Source organism: Kogia breviceps, chromosome 7, assembly GCF_026419965.1.
Source record: "Kogia breviceps isolate mKogBre1 chromosome 7, mKogBre1 haplotype 1, whole genome shotgun sequence".
NCBI lineage: Eukaryota > Metazoa > Chordata > Mammalia > Artiodactyla > Physeteridae > Kogia > Kogia breviceps.
Window position 1 is genome coordinate 113,424,142 of NC_081316.1, and position 27,017 is coordinate 113,451,158.

General features: G+C 42.8%; 1 protein-coding gene across 3 annotated transcripts in view; it reads right to left on the reverse strand.

Moving 5' to 3' along the window:
• CDON (cell adhesion associated, oncogene regulated) overlaps positions 1-13,784 on the reverse strand; it is a 99,059-nt gene extending 85,275 nt beyond the window's left edge. For 2 of the 3 annotated variants that reach the window (XM_059068472.2, XM_067039262.1), the window contains exon 1: positions 13,359-13,784. The gene's annotated coding sequence lies outside the window, so the exon portion shown is untranslated. Of the gene's footprint in view, positions 1-9,972; positions 10,008-13,358 lie in introns of those variants that run through there. The other variant, XM_059068473.2, reaches the window with a different exon arrangement.
• Between the last annotated feature and the right edge of the window lie 13,233 nt (positions 13,785-27,017).

The window sequence follows — 27,017 nt, forward strand, 5'->3', positions numbered from 1 at the left end:
GTAGATAAGTAATGACTTGCTTAGGTTAAGCAAGGCCAGAGTTTTCCTTCTGTAGTATATACATCTCCAGAGTGAAAATAAACAGCCTCACACCTCTTACTGCGCGCTGGACTCTGCACTCTTACAACTCAGCCTTCACTCCAGCCCAAGAGGAGGGGCAAGATTTGCCTTTAAGAATATTATTTTTCTTTCTTTCCTTCTCAATCTGGTCATCAAAACTACTTTTAAACTATCTCATTAAACAGCTAATGACTATTTTGTTCTACACTGAAAGAACACATGAGCTATCTTTAAATGCTGTAGCATTAACATTTGTTGTAGACAATATGATACAATGGTATAAAATGAAAAAGAAATAGCTAACGATTGACAAAAGCGATACTAGGGGAATCACTTAAAGTTGCAAAGCTTGTATTCATTTTCTAACATATCCAAGAAAGTCAGATTAAGTGCTGACATCATCTGTCACTCTTTGGACACAGGGGCACTGTGGAACAAATGTTAAGAGAAACTGCGTTCAATTTGATTTTTATTTATTCAACGAGCAAAGACACAAACGTAAAATGAGATTTACTTCTAAAAAGCCCCCTTTGCTATTTTCCTTACTGTCATACAATTCGAAAGGGCTTTCAAACTTCACTTTCTGCTGGAATATACTATTAAAGAATTTCTAAGCATCAAGTACCAGCCTTAAAGAAATGTGTTAGAAAGCAAGAATCCCTGTGGCTAGAAAAAAAAAAAAAAGAAGAAGAAAGAAAAGACCTCTTTAAAGAGGAAAGAGTTTAAAAATACAAGACATCTGGGAGTCAGTTTTACCTTGGGCAAAATTCACTTCACTATCTCAATATCTTCCATTAGGTCAATAGCATCTAGAATGCAGACTTTGTGGTTTACAAAGGTCAAAGACAAAAACAAAACAAAACAAAACAGGGAATTCCCTGGTGGTCCAGTCGTTAGGACTCGGTGCTTTCACTGTTCTGGGCCTGGGTTCAATCCCTGGTGGCAGAACTAAGATCCCACAAGCCGCACGATGTGGCCAAAAACAAAAACCTTAGAATTTAAGAATGTGCAATTATAACTTAAATTAAGCTTAAAAAAGAAAGGGACTTCCCTGGTGGTCCAGTGTTAAGAATCCACCTTGCAATGCAGGGGACACCGGTTCAATAGCTGGTAAGGCAACTAAGCCCGCACGCCACAACTAGAGAGAAGCCCTCAGACTGCAAGGAAGAACCCGCGCGCCTCAACGAAAGATCCTGCGTGCTGCAACTAAGACCCAACACAGCCAGTTAATAAATAGATACTTTTTAAAAAAGCTTGAAAAGAAAGACTATAGTTTCAAATATTAGGCAGAGATATTTTAAAGATCACCCAACTTTGAACTACATTAAAACTCTTGTATGTGAAACCAATGCTCCATCATTATTGTCTTCATGATTTCCATTCTCATGAAAATTTTACCGTCTCATACATTATTGTAAACAGAAAAAAAAAAAAACTTGTAAAACTCTCTGCAAAGTACAAAGGACTCTATAATATTATTTAAGAAATGATGACAATTAGAAATAAAGGATAGGAGAAAATTATTTCGTATATGGAATAAAAAGAACCACAAGACAGGAGTTGTAACTGAACTAGCATCTCGTCAGCTAAGAGCCGAGTAAGCATGGGGAGGGTCCTGGTTCTTTCTGTGCCTGTCTGTGCATGCAATGCCAGACAGGACAATCTTTCCTTTCCCAGTCCTCTGGAAGCATCGTTCTGATAAATCTGCAGGGCACTCAAAAAGACCAGGGCCCTGCTTTGCCTAAGCAATACTTCACTCCTTTGTCACCATATTATTTATTGTTAAGTTGCCCAAGTATATCTGTAGTACAGTCCCTCTAGGTGAAGCAGGCACAAAAGATGCTAGTACTTCTCAGTGAATTAGAAAGGACTTTTACAAGCGAGTGGGGACTCTGTTTGCCTAGGAAATGTCAAGTGAAGGTATTCTTTTTCCAGAAAACTCACATTCCAACATGAAGGGGGAAAAATTCTTAATTGCACAAATGAAAAACTCAAAACTCAGTCTCTCATTCTTAGTCGTTGAAGGCCTCGGGAGTTTAATATGTGGTGCCTGTTAATTTGATTCCATGACCAGCTGACATCTACAATCACAACTAACTAAGTATTCTGTGTATGTGTACAACACCCAGCTGAGAAAACATGGATCTGATCAAGGGTTAAAGTCTTTGTTCTACAAGGCCAATCGTTTCCTTATCCTTTTCCTAATAATCTACCTATCTGGAGAGAAATCCCAGAAGAAGGAAAACACTTGACAATTTTTCTTTAAAACAATTTCTACTGTTATTTTCCTGTGGGGTGGGATATAGCCTGGACTTACTAGGCTCACATTTAGAAACCCACTTTGGGAGTTAGCTATAAGACTCTTATTAACATTATTAAAATGTATCTAGTCAAATCCCTGAGCTAAAATTTATTTGATGCTGCAAAAAATGGATATCAAATCTCTGCACAAGCTGTACTGTATGATTAAAAACCCCACCGCGGCTGCTGTCACAGTGACAAACGTGTAATTATTTTAAGACCTAACCACTGTGACAACAGCTCTTTTAAAATGCATCGTTAAACACAAAAGAAATAAATAATGACAATTTTGTTTCCTAACCTAATAGACCACAGTTAACAACCCATCTTAGAATGACTCAAAATTGGCTTTAGTTAGCCATGGGGTTAAAAGAAGATCATTAGCTCCAAAATGTATGATGAAAATTATATGAAAGAGCTTAGATAGGTCTACAGTCAAAACATGAAAAACTTAATGACTAGAGCTTGGAATTAGGAACTCAGGGTAGAAGTTTGATCTATTTGTATTTGTTTTACTCTCAAAAAGGACTCAACCATAGTAAAGGAAGTGTGCCTGATAGTGAATAAATAGAAATCAAAAGAAATGATTTAGCGATCAGAACCAATTCTAATCAGATCATAATATGACTTGAAAATATGTTATTCAGTTGAAGTAAATATGCAGAATTAGGTTTAAAATCTACTTTAACCCATCAGTACTATAATCCTCCTTACTGTAGAACAAATCTTAAAATTTCATTTTGGAAGAACATCCAAGACTTAATGGAGGAAACAATAAAATGGCCTTGTTTAAAAAAGTGATCACAGTAAGAAGAGCCCAAAGGGTAAATTATGGGCACAACACAATGGTAAGACCAGTGTGGTTCTACTCAGGAGTTTTAATAATCTATTAAGAACCATAAAAATATCTTCTCAGGATTTAGCAATCCCAAGATCTACTGGGACAACTGCTCAGATGCATGGAAACCAAACTGAAATCCTGGTGCATGGGCTGTCATTAAATCATGGCAATATCTAAAAGCCCCATTAGCCTAATTTCACAACAGGAGTGAACAGGCCAGGAGGAAACACTAGTTTAAATCAAATGATGTTACTTTACTGGTGTTTATAAAGAGGAATAAATAGCACCTTTCTTACAAAAAAAATAGCACCATTCATAATCACATTTAGACAGTCCCCCTCACATGACCATTTTAACAGCCAATTAACAAACTTTTTCAATATATTGCGAGCTATGTAACACCAACCCAAGTAATGAAGCTTAACTCCACTTCATAGATGGGGATTTCTCATATCCACCCTCACAACCTCATACTCACCAATCTGGGAGGAAGTTTACTGAAATAGAGATGAGTGATTCAACAGTACATCTGTTCCAGCTGAAACTATGTTCACTCCTTCTTATTGCCTGTTATTCACTGTGCTATTTTGTTGCACACACACCCTGAGGCCAAAACCATGAAAATAAGCCAAAATAAATGGGCAAGAAAAATCTTATCCCTAGCGTAGGATGCTATTTTTCTTTTTATTGTAATAAAAGAGGCTGCCAAATTCTGATGTCATTACAGTAATTTCACGGCCTGATAAAAGTAGTATTTTATCCATTAAACATTCATCCCCCTTGCCAATTTCACCTCCAATCAGACAGTGTGTACAATTACTCACTAAACAGACTTCAAATGATAGTAAAATAGAAAATACTAATTACTGTTATTCTGATACCTAAAAAGCCAAAAACTGTCAGAAATTTCCCTGGCAAGAGACAGAAGGCAGAATGTACTTTTTAATACCTAGATATCCAGGAAAACTCCTCTAATACTGCATATTTAAAAAACAGACAAAACATGACATCAGCTCTCTGGGCACAAACTAATGCAACATAGCACAGAATGAAAATATGCATTTTAAATATGTAAGATGTTTGGCCAGCATTCCAGTAATAATGTGACAATAGATGTCCTAGTATCTTCAATATTTAACTATTTTTTTCTTTATCTAAAGCTTTTTTAACCTTCATTACCTGAAGCTGTGATACGCCTGAACTTGACATGCAGAGTTACTGATTTCACTGGATTTTTTTTTAACACCTTTATTGGAGTATAATTGCTTTACAGTGGTGTGTTCGTTTCTGCTTTATAAGAGCAGAATAGTGTGTTGCAATCATTCACGGATCTAGAGATGACAGTTTAGCATCTCGCTATTCAGTGTGGTCCACCCAGTGTCATCAACATGATTTGGAATCTTGTTAGAAAGGGAGAATCTTGGGATTCACCCACAACCTACGAAATCAAAATCTGCATTTTTAACATCCCCCCCACCCCCGCCCCAAGAAATTCAAATGCACATTAAAGCTTGAGAAGCACTACTTTAGGACTCATACGCTCGGGACATTTGGGTTTAGTATTTGTTAGGCATAGTGCAAGGAAAGGGGTGAGAGGGGATACATACAAGGGAAAATCACATCGTCCTTAGGGATTAAGATAAGGATGAGACAGACACATACGAAATGATGACACAACATCAGCACCACGAGAGACATGTTCCCAGCCTGCAAGAGAAAAAGCAAGGTCTATTCAAGGAATGCAAGGTAGGTGGAGGACAGCAGAAGCACCAGGTAGGTAAAGAGCCCTGTGTGCACTATTAAAGACCTGGGTTTTAATAAGGGAGTCAGGGCCTTTGAAGAGACTGATGTTAAGGAGAGCAGTCCCATGATCAGTTTTATGTTTTTGGAAGATCATTACTCTGAAAAAATGTAGAAAAATGGATGATGTGGAAGCGGGGAAAACCAAGAGTGGAGGCAAGGGAGGTGAGGTGGCAGCAGTTTAATAAGGAGTCACGAAGATATTTCTTCTGTCTCACATTTTGTCTCATCTTCTCTGATCCCCTTCCCAAAATTCGAAAAGGAAGTTGGAAGGGTAAGGTAATGGTGACAGAGAAAAGAGAGAGCCACTTAGGGGTTACAAGAGGCTTCAGACGGTTGTATGGGTATATGTCAATACAAAACAGACAAAACTCATTATACTGTTCTGCTTCATAAAATAGACAAAATATTATTTGGGTGATTCAGGATTCTATACTCCCTTCAATCATTCTCAATAGCAATTATTATTAACATATATCTAAAGACACAAGATGTGTACCTGGTTATAGCAAATAACTATGGACTCCAGAAAAGATCCTGAATACAGCTTTGTGCTTGGATAAGTCACTCATATCAGCCTTTCTCCCCCCGTCAGTTATTTCTCTCTTGAAATTCAAGTGTGGAAAAATTGGGGTGGAGGAGAGAAGGTAGAGAGACAAGAGATACATTTATTTATTTTTACTTTACATATAATTTGCTGCAGGAGTGCATAAATAACTCGGCCAACAGAGGGGCTTCAAATAAATTCAGGTGTGTACCTACCTAAAAAGGTAGCAAATACTATACTTGTAAAGTGTTTTCACTTCTGATACTGATAGAATATTGGAAAGGTCCCTGTTCTCTCTTTAAGTAAAAAAGAAAGACTATTTGACATTTACTTGTTAGGGATAAACTAAATTACATTTAACGTGAAAAGGGTCAAGAAGAAGAGGCATTCCTCAACTTTAAACTAGGGAAAATTTGAGAAAATTTATTTAGCCAGTGGTCGTTTGGAACGTTTTTTACACATTTTCTCCCTCCAAAATTAGGTACGGTAGTCCCACCCCTTATCCACAGGGTATGCATTCCAAGACCCCCAGTGGATGTCTGAAGCTGTGGATAGTACTGAACCCTATTTATACTATGTTTTTTCCAACACATACATATCTATGATAAAGTTTAATTCATAAATTAGGCACAGTAAGAGAGTAACAATAAAACAATTTTAACAATATGCTCTAATAAAAGTTACATGAATGTGGTCTCTCTCTCTGAAAATATCTTATTGTACTGTAATCACCCTTCTTATGATGATGAGGCAGTGAGATGACAAAACACCCACCGGATGAGATGAAGTGAGGTGAGTGACGTCGACACTGTGACGTAGCGTTAGGCTACTATTGACCTTCTGATGATACGTCAGCAGAATCATCTGCTTCAGGTGATCCTGGACCACCGAGCCATGACGAAGTGGATGGCTGGATGTCAGGAGCAGAACAATGTTGAGGGCTTGGGGATCTCGGGAGGGATGGCATGGGATTTCAGTACACTACTGAGAACAGTGCACAACTTTAAACTTAGAAATCATTTCTTTCTGGAACTTTCCGTTTAATATTTTTGGACTGCAGTTGACCTCAGGGGAATGATACTGCAGCAAGCGAACCCTGGGATAAGGGGGGACTACTGTATGTGGTGGTTAAGTAGCACAGCTACCCCACAAGGGCCTGTTTAGTGGACTCAAAAGGCAAAGGCTCTTGGAGGTCACGTGGTCCCAACTCTCACCCAAGGAAGAGATTCTTACCACACCATCTTTTGCAAATGCCACTACAACACATCTAGTAATAAGGAGCTCATCATTTTCCAAACATGAGGCAGCTTTATTTGTCAACAGTTCTTCCTACTTTTGAAACAAAACCTGCATCTTTGGAGTGCCCCTCTGGGACAAAAGATGAATCTCATATTACTCTTTCACCCCTCCCACCCCCATTGAAGTCTTGGTCACTGGTGCTCTGAATTAAGAGAAAAGGGGACAACTTGCCCCCTCTGAAGTCCAGAGGAACCCACCCTGCACAAGGCCGTATATGAAGAATGACCTTGTGTTAAGGAACTATGAATAATAAGATTCAATAAAATTACGAATGCTGAAAAAGACAATGTCTCCGACGAGAGAAGTGGCTTGTGTTCAAGTAGAACATCCAGAAAATCCTTCAACAACATTTCCAAGAAGAGAAATATGATGATGGCAAGCTATTAACCTCAACCACAGCCCCTTTCAAAATGAAAAACAAAAAACACACTTCTGATTCATCAATATCACCTTGTATTCTTGTTTCATTGTTTAGTGAAATAAATTTTATTTAGCATATTAGGGAATCCCAACAATACAAACAGAAATTCCAAACATATAAGCACAGCCTGACAGCAACTGTTCAGAAAGTTAGTAGCCAAAATTCTTCTTCCTGATATAAACGTAAGGTCCCATTCTTCAAAATTTTCCCGTAATAATAACAACATCCTTGCTCCATTTTCTTCCATTATTGGTGGATTTTTTTTTTTTTCAGAACACACTGTGTTGTTTTGTTTTCTTCTTAGGGAATATTATACTTATTGCTGAGCTAGTGGTTACTTCTGTACCATTATAAGTATTAAATCCTAAGCATGAAGGTTATAAGCTATCTTAGATGGTCCTTCTCTCTTTTGAGGCTCCCTCCCTTCACTTCTAAACACACACACACACACACACACACACACACACACACACACACACAAAATGAATGCAGTTATCAAAAGATTTGGTTTGTGGAACTGTCACTGAAGGTGATTATATTACCTTCAACCCAACTTTATGTATAAAAAGGTCATGGTTATTTTTCTAAGATAGTGACTGGGATCTGATTTTCTAATAATTTAGGAAGAAACGTTGTTATTTTCTTGTTTTCTCAATGACCACATACCCAATGTGCCAACAAAATGAACTACTATGAATATTTCAAAACAGGCAAAAGATGCTAAAACAATTTTAAAAGCATAAAGTCCTACCGTACACAGTAACAGGGGTGGATCTCGGACATAACAAGCAGTGTGATAAACCAGATATAAAAGTATTTATCGTATGAGTCTATTTTTATAAAGTTCGGGAACAGGCAAAACTCACGTATGGTGAGACTAGTCCACCATACGTGAGGCTGTCGTCTGCCGGGGGTGGTGGGCTAGTCTGGGAAGGGGCACCAGGGAGCCTTCCACAATGAAGGAAATGTTCTACATCTTGATCTGGCCAACGGTTACCACACATGTGCATATATGACACTTCATCTGGCTGTTCACTGAGTGTACATTAACTGTGCACTTGTGTACATTTTTCTATTATACCTCTATCAGGAAAAAAACAGCAACATATTGTTTCCAAGTGCCTTTTAAGTTTCAATTGCAAAATGAAGAAAACTGTAGCATACTGAAACTACAGCAGTTCCACGTGCCCACACTATTACTAACTGCAGAGAATTCCTCATTATTTAATCTTCAAAAGAAATCATTTCTGGATCAAAGTAACAGACTAACATGTACAGGAGGAGTTACTTAAAATAGCAACAGCTAGCATTTATAGAGGTTTTATAATATACCAAGCACTTTACTTTCAGTATCTCATGTAATCCACACAACAGCGGTAACGCGGTAACAGATACTATGGTTATTATCCTCATTTCAGCGATGAGGAACCCAAGGCTTAGGTCAAGATCACTGCCCCAGCTCACACGAATAAAAAGAGATGAGCTAGTCTATGTCAAGAATAGCTGAAAAGCAAGCTATATGTTTACATCAGGGCAATATAAAAATTTTGTAACAAAACGTAAGCAGAATACATCTGAATTCAGTAACATAACCTGTGTGTTTTTCCCCCTCTCAAGTAAGATGGAAGGAACTTCACAGTTCCTTAATTCTATGGTTAAAAGCACATCACTGGTTCTCAAGAACTGAAGTCCTGACTCACATTCCAAATGATATGTAGCAGAACAAAATGTGCTTTGGGGTAGTTTTTTGTTATCTCTGGCCATCAAAATACATCACACAGCAAAGTGCCTGAACAACTGTGAACCGAGACAGGCCCAGTGCTAACTTTAGTGTTTACTCCCATTCATTCCAGAGTTCTTTCAATCTGGCCATACTACTAGAAGGCAAGGCCAGGGTGAAGGTGGGAAAAAAACTGAATATTCTCTAAAAGGCTTCTTTATTTTCTAAACACTGAGTATTGTAAGGAGAATTTGGTAGAGGACTACATGGGAATAGGATAGAGAGAACTGTGACACACAGGATGATTTTAATCAGAAACAAAATACATCAAATTAACCATCAAATTGGCTACTGCACTCTGCACTAGTTGAAAACTATAAGCACTGGAATTCACATTCATTTTTAACTATTCTCAGAAGAGGAAAATCAATTAACTAGACCATCCAAGATTCAGAACTGCTCTTCCTTGAAAAGTACACAAGAATCAAACTGGGCTCATATTCTGAAGAATGTCTGTATCCAAAAATTATTCAGGGGCAGGGGAGGTGGGGCAGGGAGAGGAAGACACGCTGATGTTTCTCAAAAATTTTGCTCCAAAGATTTTACAGAATATTTTTGGTAGATATATTTTCATTTACGCACGGCTGCTGGCAAGTCTGCAAAGCGATGCCTTAAAAAATACTAGCAATCAGAAAGAATTCTTCAAAAGACAACAGAAAAGAGAGATACCCTAAATGAATTTAAATTCTGTAATAATAATGTTACAAAAACACAAGAAAAGTCATATAAAAACAAAAGAGCAAACTCAAATATGCCTATTAAAACAAGCATTTCATCTCTGCAAACTACTTTGCTTCACAGAAAAGGCTGATTTTCCTCTCGGTTGAAAAGTTATTAAAACAATAAAAGCAGCCCTTACAGGCAAGACCTAACTGTAACACGATTTTACATATTTATCAAAAGATCATTCAGAGAAAACTTACCAAGTCTTCAACGTGTATATGCTTGTGCTTCGGAGGCAAAGCAGAAAAGTGACTTTCTGTACTTACAGCCGCGTGCACTTCAGGGTAAAGACACATCACCACGGTCGTGCTTGTAAGAAAGTCCTGACCAGCAATCTGCCTTTGGGTTGGGCTCTTCTCTTACAAGATAAGCTGTTAAGTCCTGTCTTGATTTTAGATCTGCTAACATATGGAGTCTTCTAATGTAGCCTCTCTCCGCCCACCCGCCACCCTCCCCCCCTCCCCGCAACCACTCGGCTCCCCTCCCTTTCCACACACGCACATACACACATACAAAAAAGGCACTGCAGGGCAGAAATTCCTCAGGTGCTCGCTAATGGAATTCCCAGGGTCTTGGAGCCGCTTCGGGGATCAAGAGATCTCATCGCCCCTGCTGGGGTAAGGAGTAGCAAGTCTGTTCCATTTAATCAAATACAGAATGAATTTTCAGCTCTATTCACTAGCTTGTCTCCAGGGCTCTCAAAAGGCACCAGGCAGCCAGAATCACACACATGTGGCTCTTTTAGGCAAGTATAATTAGTTTGATTTTAAAAAGCCACATTAATAATATCACCTCAGGACCATTATTCAGGGGACAGATGACAATGATACTGTATGTTTTAAGCCTGACAATGGGGGAAAGAGCACAAACAATGAGGGAAAACTTGAAGGATTAAAACAAAAACAAAAAAACCCAACAACCAGTTTTGCATTTAATTGTAATCCAATATTTTTAAAGTAACATTCAGTATATTCCATATACCATCTCTTAATTGCAATTGAAAAAGAATCAAGTAAAGCCCTCCTCCCCATTCTCTTGAAAATGAGTTAGTACCATGTACACAACAAAAATTTATAAATGGAATGTTTATAAATCAATGAAATGTCTACATACAATATAAAAATTCAATAAAAACAATAAAGCATTCTCTAATTCAAGTTAACAAAATTTCTTGAAAAAAGCACCCATCAAAAACCACAGTAAAATCAAGTCCTTCAGAGCAATCTATTTAGCAACCAGACTCCAAATTCCCTTTCTAATCTAATTAGTTTCTATTAAGTAGTAAGATCATATATCTAAAGAAAGACTATCCCTAGACAGCTCATTTTCTCTTTGCCTCTAGACAGCTCATCTTCTCTTTGAGATGTGTTGCCTTATCTGCACTCCTACATAGTACAAATGCTAATCACAAGGCAATGGCTAACATAACGATGTGTTAAAAATAACAGATTTTTCACTTAATTAGTTTTAATTTCCTATCTCCAGCCTGATTTCACTACAATAATGTTTAATTCCTGAAAGCATTTCTCCAGGATTTTACTTAGAAACAATACCAATTTTTAGTCTAAATGCCTGCATAAGAAACATTTCTAGAGAAGACACATTTTACTTCAACTTACATTTTGACAAAACCATAAATGAAATCATCCAGAAAGTCATGAAAGCACACAGGCAAAGAGGAAAAATAAGAAGAAAGCACAAGAGCTAGTCAACAGGTTTTACCTGACCTTTTTAGAGCCCAGCCCTATAGCAGAAGTTCTTAATCCCACATAAAGCCTTCCTCTTTATAGACATGGGGGCAGAGGTGGGGGAAGTCCTATCTTAAAGTGAACTTAATTCCTCCCATGCACAGTCAAACCACCTGCAAAGAAGGCAAGGAGTAACACTGACTTAGAAGCCAACCGACACAAGCTAGATCAGTATGCTCCAAGTCCTAAGGGTTCTCTGTACTTCCCAGCTTGAGGGTCAGAGCTGTTTAAGTACTTTCCACAGAAGAGGAGGTTGATGAGAACCAAGGCAATCAATCAAAGCATCGCAAGTGAGTTACTACACAAACAATAGCACGGTACCTCTAGTAACTGATTTTCCTGGGTGACTGAACTATCCAAACGAAGACAGATTTCCCAAATACTACATCCGAGTTTTTGCATGAAAGTTAAACAATACACACTTGTGTGTTTTTTTATAGAAATATAAATGTGTCTGCTCCACACACTGCCAAACACACACCCAGGGCACGTCTTTACAAAATGAAACAGTTTTTCTCCATCCTTCTCATGTAACTTCAAGTATGAGGCAGTTCATTTCAACATGTGCAAAACAGAAACTACAGTATTTGCTGCCTCTCTGGGTTCCTAAGAATGCTTTCTAGTTAAGCACTAACTTAAATTTTACAGTTTTCTGGAGTTTTCTTTCATCTTGTCCTAAAAGTTGAACTACCCCCGCATTTTCAGCTAAAATAGACTACCCCCCCCAAAATGAGCTATGAAATGTAATAGAACGTTTAGAATTATACTGAGAATAAATCCATTTCATTCTCCAGCCCCTTCCCCACCCTCTCCTAGCAGACACTGTCCACTAGGTATTCCAAAAGTCAGCTGGAGAATCTGTGGGTTGTGGCATGAGTGAGGCATGGAATCAGAATTGGCCTCTTTCATCTTTACTGGCCACTGGCCTGAGACTAAATTTCATGTTACCTTTTAGTCCTATCTTCTGTTTCTCAAGGTGTCTGATTCAGGACACAGAGGTTCTGTTAATGAGGTTCCCTCAATTCTAGATCTCAACTGGAAAGCAGCCTGCCCTTAAGGCACCTGCCACCCTCTGGAGCCCGGACTGGGAAAGGCAGGCATTCTGGAGAAAGCTCCTTTTGGAGAGCCTTCCACCTGATTTGGTGGGGTTGGGAGAACAATGAAGGGAAAGGCGAGAGAGCCTCTCTAGCCCCCTCGGTGATTTATTACTGAAATTCCTAGATGTGGAGAGAATGTAACAAAGGTCTGGAAGCTGCAGAGTGAAATAAATAGCGAGCTGTAATGTATTTAGCAAATGATAATGCAATCCACAGAAAGCTATACAGAGGAGAAGGAAAAATACGCTCCCCTGGGGCTGGGAAGTCACTGAGTCTGTGAAAGCAGAGAAAGATACATTGCGCAGGAAATTTCTCCTGATTTCTCCCTACACATAAATCACTGTGTCTCGCAGGCGCTCTGCGGGGATGGAGGTTGAGAGAGGCGAGGGACCCCGCTCCCTTGGGAAAACGTGCCGGCGCCCCGTGCTCCCCGCTATGCTGCATCTCACCTGCCCCAGCGGATCATTGTCAAAGAGATTTAATCGTGTCACTGACACCTCACCCCGCCTCCTCCCACGAGGTGGCTCAGAGTTCCCGAGGACGGGGGACATAGGCGCTCCCCACTGCGCATCCGTCAGCTGCCCGCCCCAGACCCCGCACGCAGCCTGGACCCCCACGCCCTCCCGGGCACTCGGGCCAGCCCGCCCCCGGACCTCCAGTTCCCAAGCCTCGTGGCGCCCGAGCCCGGGGTCCCCAGGCCACCCCTCCCGCCCACCCTTAGGTGGGACCCCACCCCCGCACCTCTAAGCAGGGCTGGCTAAGCCCCCAGACCTCCTGTGCGGCAGCCGGCTCCGAAAGCCACCCCCAGGTCATCCCCCGCGCGCTGGCGGCGGCTACGGCGGCAGCTGCGGCTGCGATCCGAACGGGCCCCTCCATGCACCGGGCAGGGCAGCGGGAGGGCGCGGCGCCTCGCACGCCGCGGCGGGGGCGTGGGGGAGGGCGGCGCGGGGTCCCAGTCTCCTCACACCGAGTCGCGCGAGCCGGGCACCCGGGACTCAGGGGAGGGGAGCCCAGGGTGTGGGGGGCGGAGTCACCGGGGCGCGCCCCCGCGGCCGCGCTCCTCCCCTCCAAGGCGCGCGGACGCGTAACCCGGCGGGCGCTGGGCCAGCGAGGAGCACGCGAGGAGCCGGAGGAGGGAACCCGGCCGCGGAGGCCGCAGCTCCCCGACGGCCCGCGCCCCGCCGGAGGGTGCGCGCGCAGCCTGCCAGATCAGCGGCGTGGAGAGGGGGGAATGGGCCGTACCAACGTGCGGGGGGGGCGCTCTGTGCAGTCCCTTCTCCCAGTCCCCCTCCTGCTTGCTCTACGAGAGAGCTTCCCCAGGAAAGGAGAAATCAGTCTCTGCTTTCGTTTAGGATGGGTGAGGATGAGCTGCCTTAGCAGTTCCCGGAGTTTCCCATAATGCCTTCATTCCCTTTCCCCTCACCTTTGCTTCCCCGGGAGAGGCGGCATTTGGGGCGGGTCCACTACTGGTCTACAAGTTCCCCTGTTTCCCCGCCCAGACCCGGCCCCTCACCCCTCCACCTAATAGTGTGCGAAGCCAGCCAGTCCATCCATTCTCTTGGCTCGTACTTAGTGTCTCCTTTGTGGTTCCACCTTCCCGCCGCTTTTGGTACCTTCCCTTTTAAACCACTTTCAGTGTTTAGATTCTTAGGCAGTTTCCTCTGATTCCCATCACACCCGCCCTGCATTCACATACACGCGGGCAGGTAACAAAACTTCTCAGAGACTAGGAGAGGCTCAGTGTCGCCTCGTGCAACCAGCACGGCCTTTGGCCCCAGAGTCTTCCCAGCTCGTCCTTTGGACGTGCCCCAAGTGGTCTGATCTCACTGAATTTCAGTTGTTCAAACAGAAAAAGGGGGAAATAATTTCTGTTTAAAAGGTTGTTGTGAAGCGTAAATATGATACTTAGTGGAAAACACCTGCCACTGCATGGACATTTGGGGACTGTGACTTCTATATACTACTACTACTAATAATAATAATTATTATTATTAGCAATTAGTTTATTTTTTTACCATCATCATCATTACTTACTATTTAACTACAGAAAGAGCTCTAATGATACTTGGAATTCAAAAACACTCAGTACTGATCGTCAGGAGAAATATGACAGAACTCCTTACCTTCTTACTTGAATTTCACAAGCAAAGGCTCTGAAAGTGTGGTGATGTTCAGACAGTTTAGTTTTTTGCTTTAGCTACATCCAGGGTCTTTATGAAAGTATCAGGTCCTAAGAAAGTCAGTATAGGAGGGAAAAAAAGAACTCTACTTGTTTGTTCTCTATTGTTCCATTTTTTACTTATTCAAACCGAGTCTGTGTTATTCACTTAAGGTATAGTAAATGATTTTTCAATCAGTAAATAAAGTGTCCTGGAAACATTGAAGGAAAAACATTGAAAGTTTGTCTGAACTGAGAGTTTTGTGTGAATGGGATGGAAGTCTTGCAGGTTTCTTGTGGCACTCTTTAAGAATCCTAGCTGTCCCCTGCCACAGCGGTTCCACTACAGACCCTTCTAGGGTCCTCTCTTGGGGCCCAATTGATTCTGGGCACCCCCCAAGTCTCACAGTGCCAGTTGAATATCACTATTGTTACTCATAATCAGACCTGAGAAATAAATAATCATGATGTTGTGGATACTGATTACTCCCTTGCTGCCTTGCTTGTAAAGTGGAGTATTCATTTCAGGGGCAAATAGTTTTTCATTAATGAATCATTCACTTATTTGTTCACTTATAAGTGTAAAGTAATATTTTACAACCTTATTGAGCACCTACTCTATGCCACCGCTAGGCAAAAAGGTACATAGAGAAATATGGCACAGTCCCAAGCTTCAAAGAGCTCATAATCTAATTGTGATACTGATACATCGATGGAAAAGTACATTGAGACGTCTTCAGTGCAATGAACAGGCGGATGTGGGAGCACAGGGGCGGTGTGGCCAACCCAGTCTAGAGTTTGGGGGGAGTGGAGGGCGGCTTGTCAAGAAAGACTTCCCAAAGGAAGTGACCCATGAACTAAGCCTTAAAGGGTAGTAGGGGTTAGCCAGTTACAGGTGAAGGAGTGGAAGGACCATCTAGGCAGAGGCGACATTATGAACAAAGGAACAGAGGTAAGAAACAAGACAGCTCAAAGGGACTGCAAACTCTTCTTTGTGGTTGAAGGGTTGAAGTGTGAGAAGCCAGGTAGGGATTGGTAAGGGAAGGCACTGCAGGAAGAAGCTGAAGCCAGATCACAGAAGGCTATGCATGTCATTCCAAGAAGCTGGGACTCGATCCTGTAGGCAATGGGGAGTCAATGCACGGTTTTAAGTGGGACTGTGATATGGCCAGGTTTATATTTAGAGATATCACCTAGCAGCAGCCATAAGGACAGATTTAAGGGACTTCCCTGGCGGCCCAGTGGTTAAGACTCTGCGCCTAAAATGCAGGGGATGCAGGTTTGATCCCTGGTCGGGGAACTAAGATCCCACATGCCTCACGGCACGGCCAAAAAATAAAAATAAATACATAAATTTAAAAAAGAAACTGCTCTCAGGAAAAAAAAAAAAAAAAAGACAGATTTAAGGGAGCCAAGCCTGAGATCAAAAAATGTGGAAGCTTCTGAAGAATCCAGATAGTCCAGTTGGATCAAGAGACTGAACTAGGACAACCATAATAAGGTCAGAGAAGAGAAGGGAAATTCTAGAAACAAGAGGGAATCTTGGCTGGACTTGGAACCTGATTGCATGTGGAAGGTAAAGAAGAGAGGGGACTCAAGGATGACATCAGCCTTCTAGATTGAGAGGGTGGTGGCCATCTCCCTACCACCACAGTACCCAGGAAGAGAGCCATGCCCTGAATAAGAGATGGATTTTAGGGGAACAATGATGTGTTTAATTTTGACACTTTTGAATTTGAGGTGCCCATGGACCCTCCAAGTACAGGTGTCCACTAGATGGAAAAGTCCAAGCTGGAGGTATTAGATTTGAAAGTCATCAGCATAGAGCAGTTTTTATTCCATGAAAGTAGTAGTGAAGCCTCAGAAAGAATGTGGAATTCTAGAAAGTTGTGGCCAAGGATAGATCTCTAAAACTCCGATATCTAAATCCCCCAGTTATCCTGATGAATTTGGAGGGAAAGTTGTTTACGGGACTCAAGGTGTGGGACTTGAAAAGGACGCTTGGGGAAAGTGGTGAGGGTTTGGAATAGTCATTAGGAAAAACAAGAGTTGAAAAATGAAAGTTGAAAAGCATTCACAGGATTGATGAGTGATGCTGAGGGCCTGTCTGAGGTTGGAGATCATGAATTTGTAGTGACGGAGCCTGCATGGTTGTGTGATTTTCTCTATCAAAATTTAACCACTTAGGTGTGAGGGGAAAGCATAACACTGATCCAGATTTGGAGTTGTGCTGGAGAATGTTCAAGAAGGAGATTAATACACAGTATTAGTAAGAAAATAATTTAAATCATCAATCATAGAATCTAGGCTCTGAGCTGGAGTGACAGACTGGAATAAAATGAAAAGTTGAATAAAAGTAGATTTCAGGGCTTCCCTGGTGGCGCAGTGGTTGAGAGTCCGCCTGCCGATGCAGGGGACGCGGGTTCGTGCCCCGGTCCGGGAGGATCCCACATGCTGCGGAGCGGCTGGGCCCGTGAGCCATGGCCGCTGAGCCTGCGCGTCCGTAGCCTGTGCTCCGCAACGGGAGAGGCCACAGCAGTGAGAGGCCCGCGTAACGCAAAAAAAAAAAAAAAAAAAAGTAGATTTCTGTGAGGTTAAAGGGCCCTTGTTTCAGGATTGAGGAGTGAAAAAGCCAGGAGGTCGTTGGTTAGGATCCCCAATTTCCAAAGTGTAATAGTTCCAGGTAACTATTAGGTCCAGCACGCTAATGGATGCTGGTGGATGAAGTGGTATCGAGGTTTAAGGTCATCAGAATTTATGGGATAAGGGGACATTGAGCCTTGAGAGATGGTCAGACATTGAAGGGACCTAGAGGATGTTAAGAGAAATACCATAAGCCCAAGTCCATAGTAGCTAGCTGGGAAGGTTGCTAAGTGACACAGATGTACATGCAATGAATTTTAGGCCTGAATCGGGTGCTTTTCTAATACAAAATAAATGTTAAAACTGGTTCTCCAAGAATAACACAACAGACAGTTGAATGAAACAGACCTGAATCAAATTCTGACACCACCTCATTTGACTTGGTCAAGTTACTTAAGCTCGACTCATGATTTCACCATTTGTAAAATAGGGACGATACTAATACCTTATATACCCACTTGATACTTTCATAGGGTTGCTGGGAGGATTAACTGAGATGATACGTGTGAAGCACTTAGTACTTGGAACATGGCAAACACTAAATTAAAATTAGCTATAATAATAGTTAATGATTATATGGTACTTGCTATATGCCAAGTATCATTTTAAGCATTAGTTCCACATTACAAATGAGAATATGGGAGGCCCAGAAACCCGAGATGTTCTGACAAAGATCGCACAGCTGGTCAGTGTCAGAGCTGGTGTTCAAACCCAGGTAGTCTGGCTCTAGAGGCTGGACTCTTGATTACTAATGTCTCCCCATAATAGGAATATTTATTTGTATTAATATCACTTCAAATGAATTTATCAATTAAAAAACTTTAATTGAGCACCTTTTAGATGTAAAGCACTGAATTAAAGAGGCATAAGACCAGGACATGGAAGCAACCTAAATGTCCATCGACGCGTGAATGGATAAAGAAGAGGTGGTACATATATACAATGGAATATTACTCAGCCATAAAAAAGAACAAAATAATGCCATTTGCAGTGACATGGGTGAACCTAGAGATTATCATACTAAGTGAAGTAAGTCAGAGAAAGACAAATATCATATGGTATCACTTATATGTGGAATCTAAAAAAGGTACAAATGAACCTATTTACAAAACAGAAATTAAGTCACAGATGTAGAAAACAAACTTATGATTACCAAGGTGCGGGGACGGATAAACTGGGAGATTACGATTGACATAGACACACTAAAATATATAAAATAGATAACTAATCAGAACCTACTGTATAGCACAGGGAGCTCTACTCAATATTCTTAATCCTATATGGGAAAAGAATCTAAAAAAGAGTGAATATATGTACATGTATAACTGATTCACTTTGCTGTACAGCAGAAACTAACACAACGTTGTAAATCAACTATGTTCCAATAAAAAATAATTAATTTTAAAACAGCTATCACTTATAGCACTTTTTGCACATCTTCAACTTCTAAATGTAGATCACCAATAAAATTCTTTGCCATTTAACTTAGATTATATATATAATAATATACGTATAATCATATATATGTATAAAGAGGTATAAGAAAATACCTGGATTAAACAAACCTGAGGGCCTCCTGAGGCTCCCTTGGCCTCACCGTCCCTAGGACCCTCAGCCACCGCAGTGACCCACTCAGCGCTCCTCCCACCATTCCTGGACACCGCACAGCTTGGGACGTGGCTTCCCTGCATTTGCTGAGAGAGCCAAGTGACTGAACCCAAAAGTGCAGGTGTGTTATCTCCCCCACGGCTGTGAGGAGAACACAGCAGGAACCCCACAGGAAGCTTCCTTCTCTGCCGTGCCCTGTTCAGAGGCGTGGTTTTTCAATACATCTCCTCTGGAGACACTGCTCATGGCCAAGCTGGAATGCCTGGTGAGTGACCAGCTGTGTCTCTTGTGACATGTCAGAAAGCAACGACCAGCGTGATAACACGTCCCCTTGCACTTGTCTCCCAGCTTTTCCTCCCCATCCCGCTTCTCCCTCACTCCCACCTGGGCTTGACTTCATTGTCTCAATCTCTGTGTACCAGAGGGTCTCTGAACATAAGGAATTTACATAAAACTTTAGAAGGATTAAGCCTATGCTTGCATGAAATAAGTTACAATACAAATAACTATTTGATAAATACCAAATGAGCAGCATGCACCAGAGCACAAGTTTGCAGTCCAACCTGAATATCATTAACTACATGATCTTGCATTTTCTGTGCCTCTGTTTCCTCATATATAAAACAGGTATAGTGAGACCTGTGTTGTAGTTTTACACATTGACGGTAAAAATTAAAAATGGCACAATCTCCAGGCAAGAAAATTTGAGGACGTTTATAAAAATTTAGCACTCTTTTACCCTTTGATCCAGCAGTCCCAGCCTCTAAGGCTGATGTGAAAGTCATTTACTGCAGCATTGCTTATAACAGATTAAAAACGACCCAAGTGGGACTTCCCTGATGGCACAGTGGTTAAAAATCTACCTGTCAATGCAGGGGACACGGGTTCGAGCCCTGGTCCGGAAGATCCCACATGCCGCGGAGCAACTAAGCCCGTGTGCCACAACTACTGAAGCCTGTGCGCCTAGAGCCCGTGCTCCGCAACGAGAGAGGCCACTGCAGTGAGAAGCCCCACGCACCGCAACGAAGAGTAGCCCCAGCTCGCTGCAACTAGAGAAAGCCCGCGCCCAGCAGCAAAGAACCAACACAGCCAAAAATAAATAAATAAGTGAATTTATTTTTTAAAACCCCAGGAGTTTATTATTAGACAAAACACAAAAATTTGATATGAAAATAATACCCTCCTTTCAAGACTTAAATGAGATAACACATGTCAAATTCCTAGCATAGTACCTGACACATAGTGGGATCTCAGAAAACGGTGACTACAAAAATAACTGTCAGGTGAAGTGGAAGTAGAAAGGCTTTAAGAAGGAAGGAGAATTTGACCTCATCCTGGAAGCTGGGGAAGACTCAGAGAGAAGTAGGGAAATGGGGAGGGTTCCCAACGAGGAGTGGGGGGCACAGGGGAGCAAAGCTGTGAGGGCAGAATGGCAGGTGCAAGAAAGGCTCTGGACAGAGTGGCCCAGGGGATTAGAGCGGAGTGGTGCATAGGAGCAGTGGGAGGTGGAGTTAGTAGAGAAGTTGGGGCACATGGGGGGGGGGATTGAATTGTATCATGAACTTGAGACTTTATTCTTTGGGTCATAAGAGTAACTAATTTTATATTTGTATTGTAGCTTATGGTAGAAAATCAAACCTTATTGGTTGTATTTGATACCAACCCAAATCAATATTATGAGCCTCTCAAATATTCTTGGGCTAGAAATGACCTAATAGACGTGGCAAATGTCAAGGAATTTCCCTTTTAGGGAGAGCAAGTTTGGTCGGAGTTGGTCATCACCAAGCTGGCTCATCTGTTGAAGGTTTTCAAACTAAACAGTGATTTCACATGTTTTGATGTTGGTCATGGCTTTGGATTTTATTGGATCTTATATACATAAGAAAAAACACGAACCAATTTAAAGCAAAAGAAGGAAGGAAAAATGACCATCTAAAAGTCAATTGGTTTAGGGCCTCTCTCTCTGCTAAAGGTTCCAAAGTTCAAAACAACAACGAAATCCCACAATAAGTTGGGCCCAGAGGGCTAAACAATAACAAAAGTCGCTTGTCTCCCTTTGGATGGTTTCCAAATTTATACAACAAAGTTCCCATTAAATATGCAGGAAGTTATGATTATTTACGATGTAATTTAATATTGACATGTTATTAAGTGAGCTGACCCTCCCCCAAGCCTTTAGAATTTCACGTCTAATGACTGCAGGATAACTCCCTTACCAAGGCTCAGAGGTTGGTAATCAACGGTTTTCCTCTGCGAGATATGTTTTTCTTCAAAAAGAAATTCCAATAGGTTGACTGTATTCTCACTGTCTTGTACGTTTCCTGAATTGTGTGCAAGAGGATTTCACGGAGAGAGAGATTTCTATGGCCTTTTTTATGCTGAACGGGCTAAGCTCTGGAGACTCACTGCCTAAACCCATTACACACAGATCAACTAACTCTGTGACTGGGTCTGTGATGCCAGATTAATTTACCCACACACCAGGTCGGGAGAAAATGACTTTACACATCTCCTTCGCACTAGCGAAGAATGTGGAGATCATTTTACAGGAAAGAGAAGACAGGTCTGTAATGGAGGTCAGGGCTGAACAGATAGGATGCCACCTTCCATGCCATTCAGTTACAGGCGACAAAGGGGCCCCATCTGAGACTTGAAAGAAAGCAAAAGGCCTGAGAGGGAATGGTGAGGGGTTGGGGATATTTGCAAAGGGTAGCAGCTAACGAATGAGCTATTTGGGGCTGGACGGCCTCATAGGAAAGCAGTGAACTGAGGAATGGGAAACCTGTCCAGTGTGATTTATTCCCAGGTCCCTCATTAGCCTCCTGTCTGCTGTGTGAACTTGGGCCAATCACTTAATCTCTATGGTAGAATTTCCTTTCTTTCTCCCAGAGAGGAAAAAAAAATGAGCTACAGTATGTCAAGGTCTCTAAGGGGCTGGTGTTGTTAGAGCAGAATCTGGCAGCTTTAACAGCTCTTGTGTGGGTCGGAACAAAAAGATTTTGGCCTGATGTCTTAGCTGAAGGATGTGGTTTTCCAAACCCTCTGGATGGGATCTCTAACACCCAAGGCAGCTCTGACTGGGCTCGTCTCTGGAGATGCTGGAGGTCTTCTGTTTAGCCCTTTGGTCCATACACTGTGTAAAGTCAGGTGAGTTTCCCCATCAGCCAAACAGGTATAAAGATACCATACGTTGCCCGGTAGTTTTGAGAATTTAAAGTGTGTAACGTACCTTGTGTTGTGGCCAGCAGAGAATACGTGTACTGTACTGATGGCTCTTATTATTCACCAGCTTGCTTTAGACGTTCCTTATCAATTATGGATATTTCTTATATCAAGTGTGTGTTATGAGGGGAGTGCAATGGAGAAAGAGACAGATTTTCTCCAGGTTTCTTCAAGCTGCCCATGGGCTTCTCAGCATGTTTTCAGGCTAATTCAATCGAAGTGGTCAATAACTGATAGTAGCTTTATAATTGGGACCCTGAGGTCCCGGGCAGTCAGACTCTCAGGTGCTACAGCAGACACCTAGGGAGATATTCTGGCTTTAGGGGATCTTCTGTCTCCTCCGTCATCCAGATCACAGCACACGTCTGGCTCTGCTCTGCCTACGTTTAGGGCCCGGGACCCTTTCTCGGCTGGCCCCACAGCCAGCAATGTCCCTGGTGACCAGCAGTGTGTTAGGGGCTGAAATTAGCAAACCCCCCCAACCTGGTCCCAGATTGGGAGGGGGCACGAGAAGACCTTTGGAAGAGCTCATTCACAGGCCCCTCCAGTCCCTCTCAGACCTCACCTGCACTCAGGAACTCCTCTTTGCCCACTCCTCTGTATTCATTTCATGGATTTGTCAAAAGCTCAACTCTGCAAGTTAGCCCCTCCTGCAGCCCAGCTTTTCTTGGGCCCCTTCACAAAGGGCTTCCACCTTGATTAAAGGACTGTGCTTAACATTCTTCACAAACGCTGGAGGAGGAGGGCTGTGGGACCTGTCGAAGAAGGAAAGAAGGGAGGAATGGAGGTGCGGGCCTTGAGAAGCCCCCAAATAAACAAGACCCCCACAAAATGTCAGGACTCCAGGACGTTTTTGCACAGTGAGATCGTTCTCTTTTTAACCAACCATCAGGAGCCGTGCCTCTGGGGACTATACGTGGCCATCAGGTCCAGTCCCCTGCCTCCATGCGTGAGGATGGCTCAGAGACGGCACAAGTCTCTAAAAGTCCCTGTTTACCCTTCTCTCCCCGCGTCAGTGTCTTACACTCCTGATCATGAGGCACGTAACCCTGAGGGACCCTTCTAGGCCCAGGGGCTGGTTCCACCATCCTGTAACACGGGAAACATTTCAGGATGTCTTTGGGGTGTTCAACCTTCTGGCTTCCTGTCGGTGAGCCCTGTGACCTGTCCGGAGTCACCAGGAAGGTGGTCATTCTCTTACTTCTCTTTCTAACGACAGTAGCAGTCACAGTTTGGAGATTCAGTGCCGTGCTTCCTCTCGAGCCTGGATCGGTGCATGCTTCACCCCGTGGCTGCCCTAGAGATGGTTCAGAAGGTGCTGAGCTTAACAAGCACTTGGAAAAACGAGCCAAAGGCATGAAGGAGATAAAAATCTGTCCTCGTCCCTCTGCTTCCCTCTTTTCCTTTATTTCTCTCTCTACCTTTAAACACTGAAACTGCCATAGTTCTCAATTTTAATCAGTTTGCTGATTAAGTTAATGAAATTATTCAATGACATTTGCTAAGCACCTACAAGATATTATCAAGAAAAAGGTAGTGATTCTACACTTCTTTGTTTTACTTCCTATTTTGCTGCTTTCCTGGGAGGGGTCCCAGTAAGATACATGTATGTTCTCACCATTTCTTTGAGCAGACAAAGACCCAGGCAAATGCTTATCAAGCTTTTCCTTCTTGTTCATCACTCACTTGCCACTTATAGAAAGACACGGTAGCATCTCTGCCCTTGAGACACTTAGTCTCTTTTGGCCAGATAGCATTACACTGAGGTAGTACCTATTATGTGCCGGGCATAGTTCAACAGCACTCATTTACTATTCCTGTGAAATAGGCATATTATGCCTGCTTTATAGATGAGGAAACCAAGGCTCAGAGAGGCTGAGTAACTTGCCCAAGGTGACACAGCTAGAGAGGACAGAGCTGGATTCAAACCCGAGCGGCTAACTTCAGAATCCACACACTTTACCCCTATGCTATGCAGCCTTTTAAATGTGTCTCCACAACAATGAGAAAGCCAGGCAAGGCAGCACAGAAACAAACACTCGGTGGTTATGGTGGAGACTGAGGTTATGGGTTTAGAGCAAGAAAGAAATGGTTCTTGGGGAGAGAACCACAGAAAGAGCTGGGTTGAAGAGAAGCTAAAGGGTAGGATGGGAGCCTCTCCTAACTTAAGAATAAAGAAAATAGGAAAGCTCTCCCCTGAAAAATGACAGTACTAAGATTACCTCCTTCCTGGTTTTGTGAGAATTAGAACAATGCCTTGCACGTAGTAAGTGTAAGTTTGGGCTATACTATTACTATTATTGTTCTTGGATGAACTTTTACTCCAGGACTGGCTCAAGTTGGGGACCGCGGAGCCTGGCTTGTGTCTTAGGTTAGTGACTGAAACACAGTGAAAATCTTTATTCCTGGCCAAGCAACACTGTGCTCTCATTTCAAACCCACTTATAAACCCTGCAGTGGAAAAAAACAGGACTGGCCCATAGGGAACTCACTGTAAGGGCCTGACACTTGGGCCACACTCTCATTAAGTCTGCTGGCAGAAGACCTTCAGGCCACCCAGCCCCACCTGTAGGTGGAAGGCAATTAAATGGGTGATCTCACCGGGTCCCTTTTGACCAAGGAAAGGGCCTGAGCCTGTGGTCCTGTAAACAGACTCCTGTGCGTTGCAAACCATGGGCGTTTTTGTGGATTGTTCTTTGTTCAGAAAAAGCCAGAGCCGTTCTGAGAAGTCTGCAGAATGTTAGCGCTGTCACTCCTAAAATAACCTAACTCTGTTACCCAGCCGGTCAGCAAAGTAAAGCAAGGTATCCGTCTCTGTGAGTCAGGGTTTATTTAATATTCACCACCCTGGCAGTTTTTTGACTGATGAAAATGTTTTGCAAACAGAACCTGGTCCTGTTTTTCTCCACGCTCCTTCCCCTGCCAAACGTCGAGTGAGAGGTTGGCAGAGGTGCTGCTAAACTAGTAGGGCTGATGAGATAGTATCTCCGTGTCCTTGTAACACAAAACATTTATTTTGCAGCGAGTTGAAAGCCAAATTGAAAGTGGTCCAAGATTTCTGGGAGCGAGAGGCTTGATCTTCCCCCTTGCTGGACGGTCTGGTTTGCTGACTTTCTGCCCTCTGTGTACCCACAACAGTACACAAGCCGCTGCCACCACCCCGCGGCGCGCCCTATGAGGAAGGCAGTTCTGGACGCACCAAACACGCCCCCCCCCCCACCTCGGCCCAGGAGGCTGGGGAGACTGCCTATGTTCAGTGAAAGACGTGAGCTCTGATGGGCAAAACCAGGCTTACCTTTGCCCTCTAGCTGTCTGTCGGGGACCCAAAGCCCTAAGTACAGACACAGCCTGGGGACCACGCAGCAGCCTCAGCAGACACAAGGGCATTTAGCTGAGGGCTTGACTCCCACGCAGCAAGACGGCAAAGCCTCACAGCAGACCAGTTCCCCCGCTGGACCAGCCTCAGTTGCTACCTCTGTTAAAATCCTGGCTCTTACTAGGATGGGGCCCTGGGCAGATTACCTGATGTCTGTTTCTGCAAAATGGGGATCATAAGAGTACTTACCCCCTAGGCTGTTGTGAGACTTAGAACAGTGAGCGCAATACAAGTGTCAGCTATGCCATTACTATTACTGTCAACGGTAAGGTGTGAGTATGGTTCCCTCTTCACGATCCAGGAGTCACTGACACCTGCTGTCAGTGGCCTTGCTGTGACCACCGGCTGGGCCCTGGTGCCTCTTCTCATGAAGGCTCACCTTCCTCTTACCTCAGAGCTGGCTTTGTGTTGTCTCTGAGGCTCCTTGGATTCATAATCGATTTCTTTGGTCCTGCTTCCTGCACGGGACTCCCAGCACTGGTACCACTCAGCCTCAGTCTGTTCGTTCAGTTACTTAAAACACAATTGTCCAAACTCTTCCTTTCAAGAAAGCAGAAAAACCTAAAGAGCTGGTCCCACGGTGATTTACAACCACACCACTGGAGGTCCTGCTGCAGCAAATGCACCGTCGCCTCATGACCTGTTCCTCTAACTCAGGTTTATTGGGTGCTATTTACATCAGAATTTCTCAACCTGAGCACCAGTGGATATTTTAAAGCAGATAACTCTTTAAAAAAAAAAAATTTTATTGGATTATAACTGCTTTACAATGTTGTGTTAGTTTCTGCTGTACAGCAAAGTGAATCAATTATATGTATACATATATCTCCTCTTTTTTGGATCTCCTTCCCATTTAGGTCACCACAGAGCACTGAGCAGAGTTCCCTGTGCTGTACAGTAGGTTCTCACTAGTTATCTATTTTATGCATAGTAGTGTATATATGTCAGTCCCAATCTCCCAATTCCTCCCACCCCCCATTCCCCCCTTGGTATCCATAAGTTTGTTCTCTACATCTGCGTCTCTATTTCTGCTTTGCAAATAAGTTCATCTGTACCATGTTTCTAGATCCACATATAAGTGATATTATACGATATTTGTTTTTCTCTTTCTGATAGAGCAGACAACTCTTTGTTGTGGATGCCGTCCTGTGCATCGTGGGACACTTAGCAGTGTCCCTGGCCTCTACCCACCAGATGCCAGTAGCACCCAGTCATCCAGTTGTGACAACCCAAATATCTCTAAGACAAGCCAATGTCCCCAGTGGTAAGGTTGTTGGATTTAGCAGATAAAAAGATAAAGATATGTTTTATTGGGCACTTTATTCTGGGGGGAAGTTCACCTCTGTCGGGAACCACTGGGTTAGGTGTCAAGCCCTGAGCCTGGTGTGTTCAC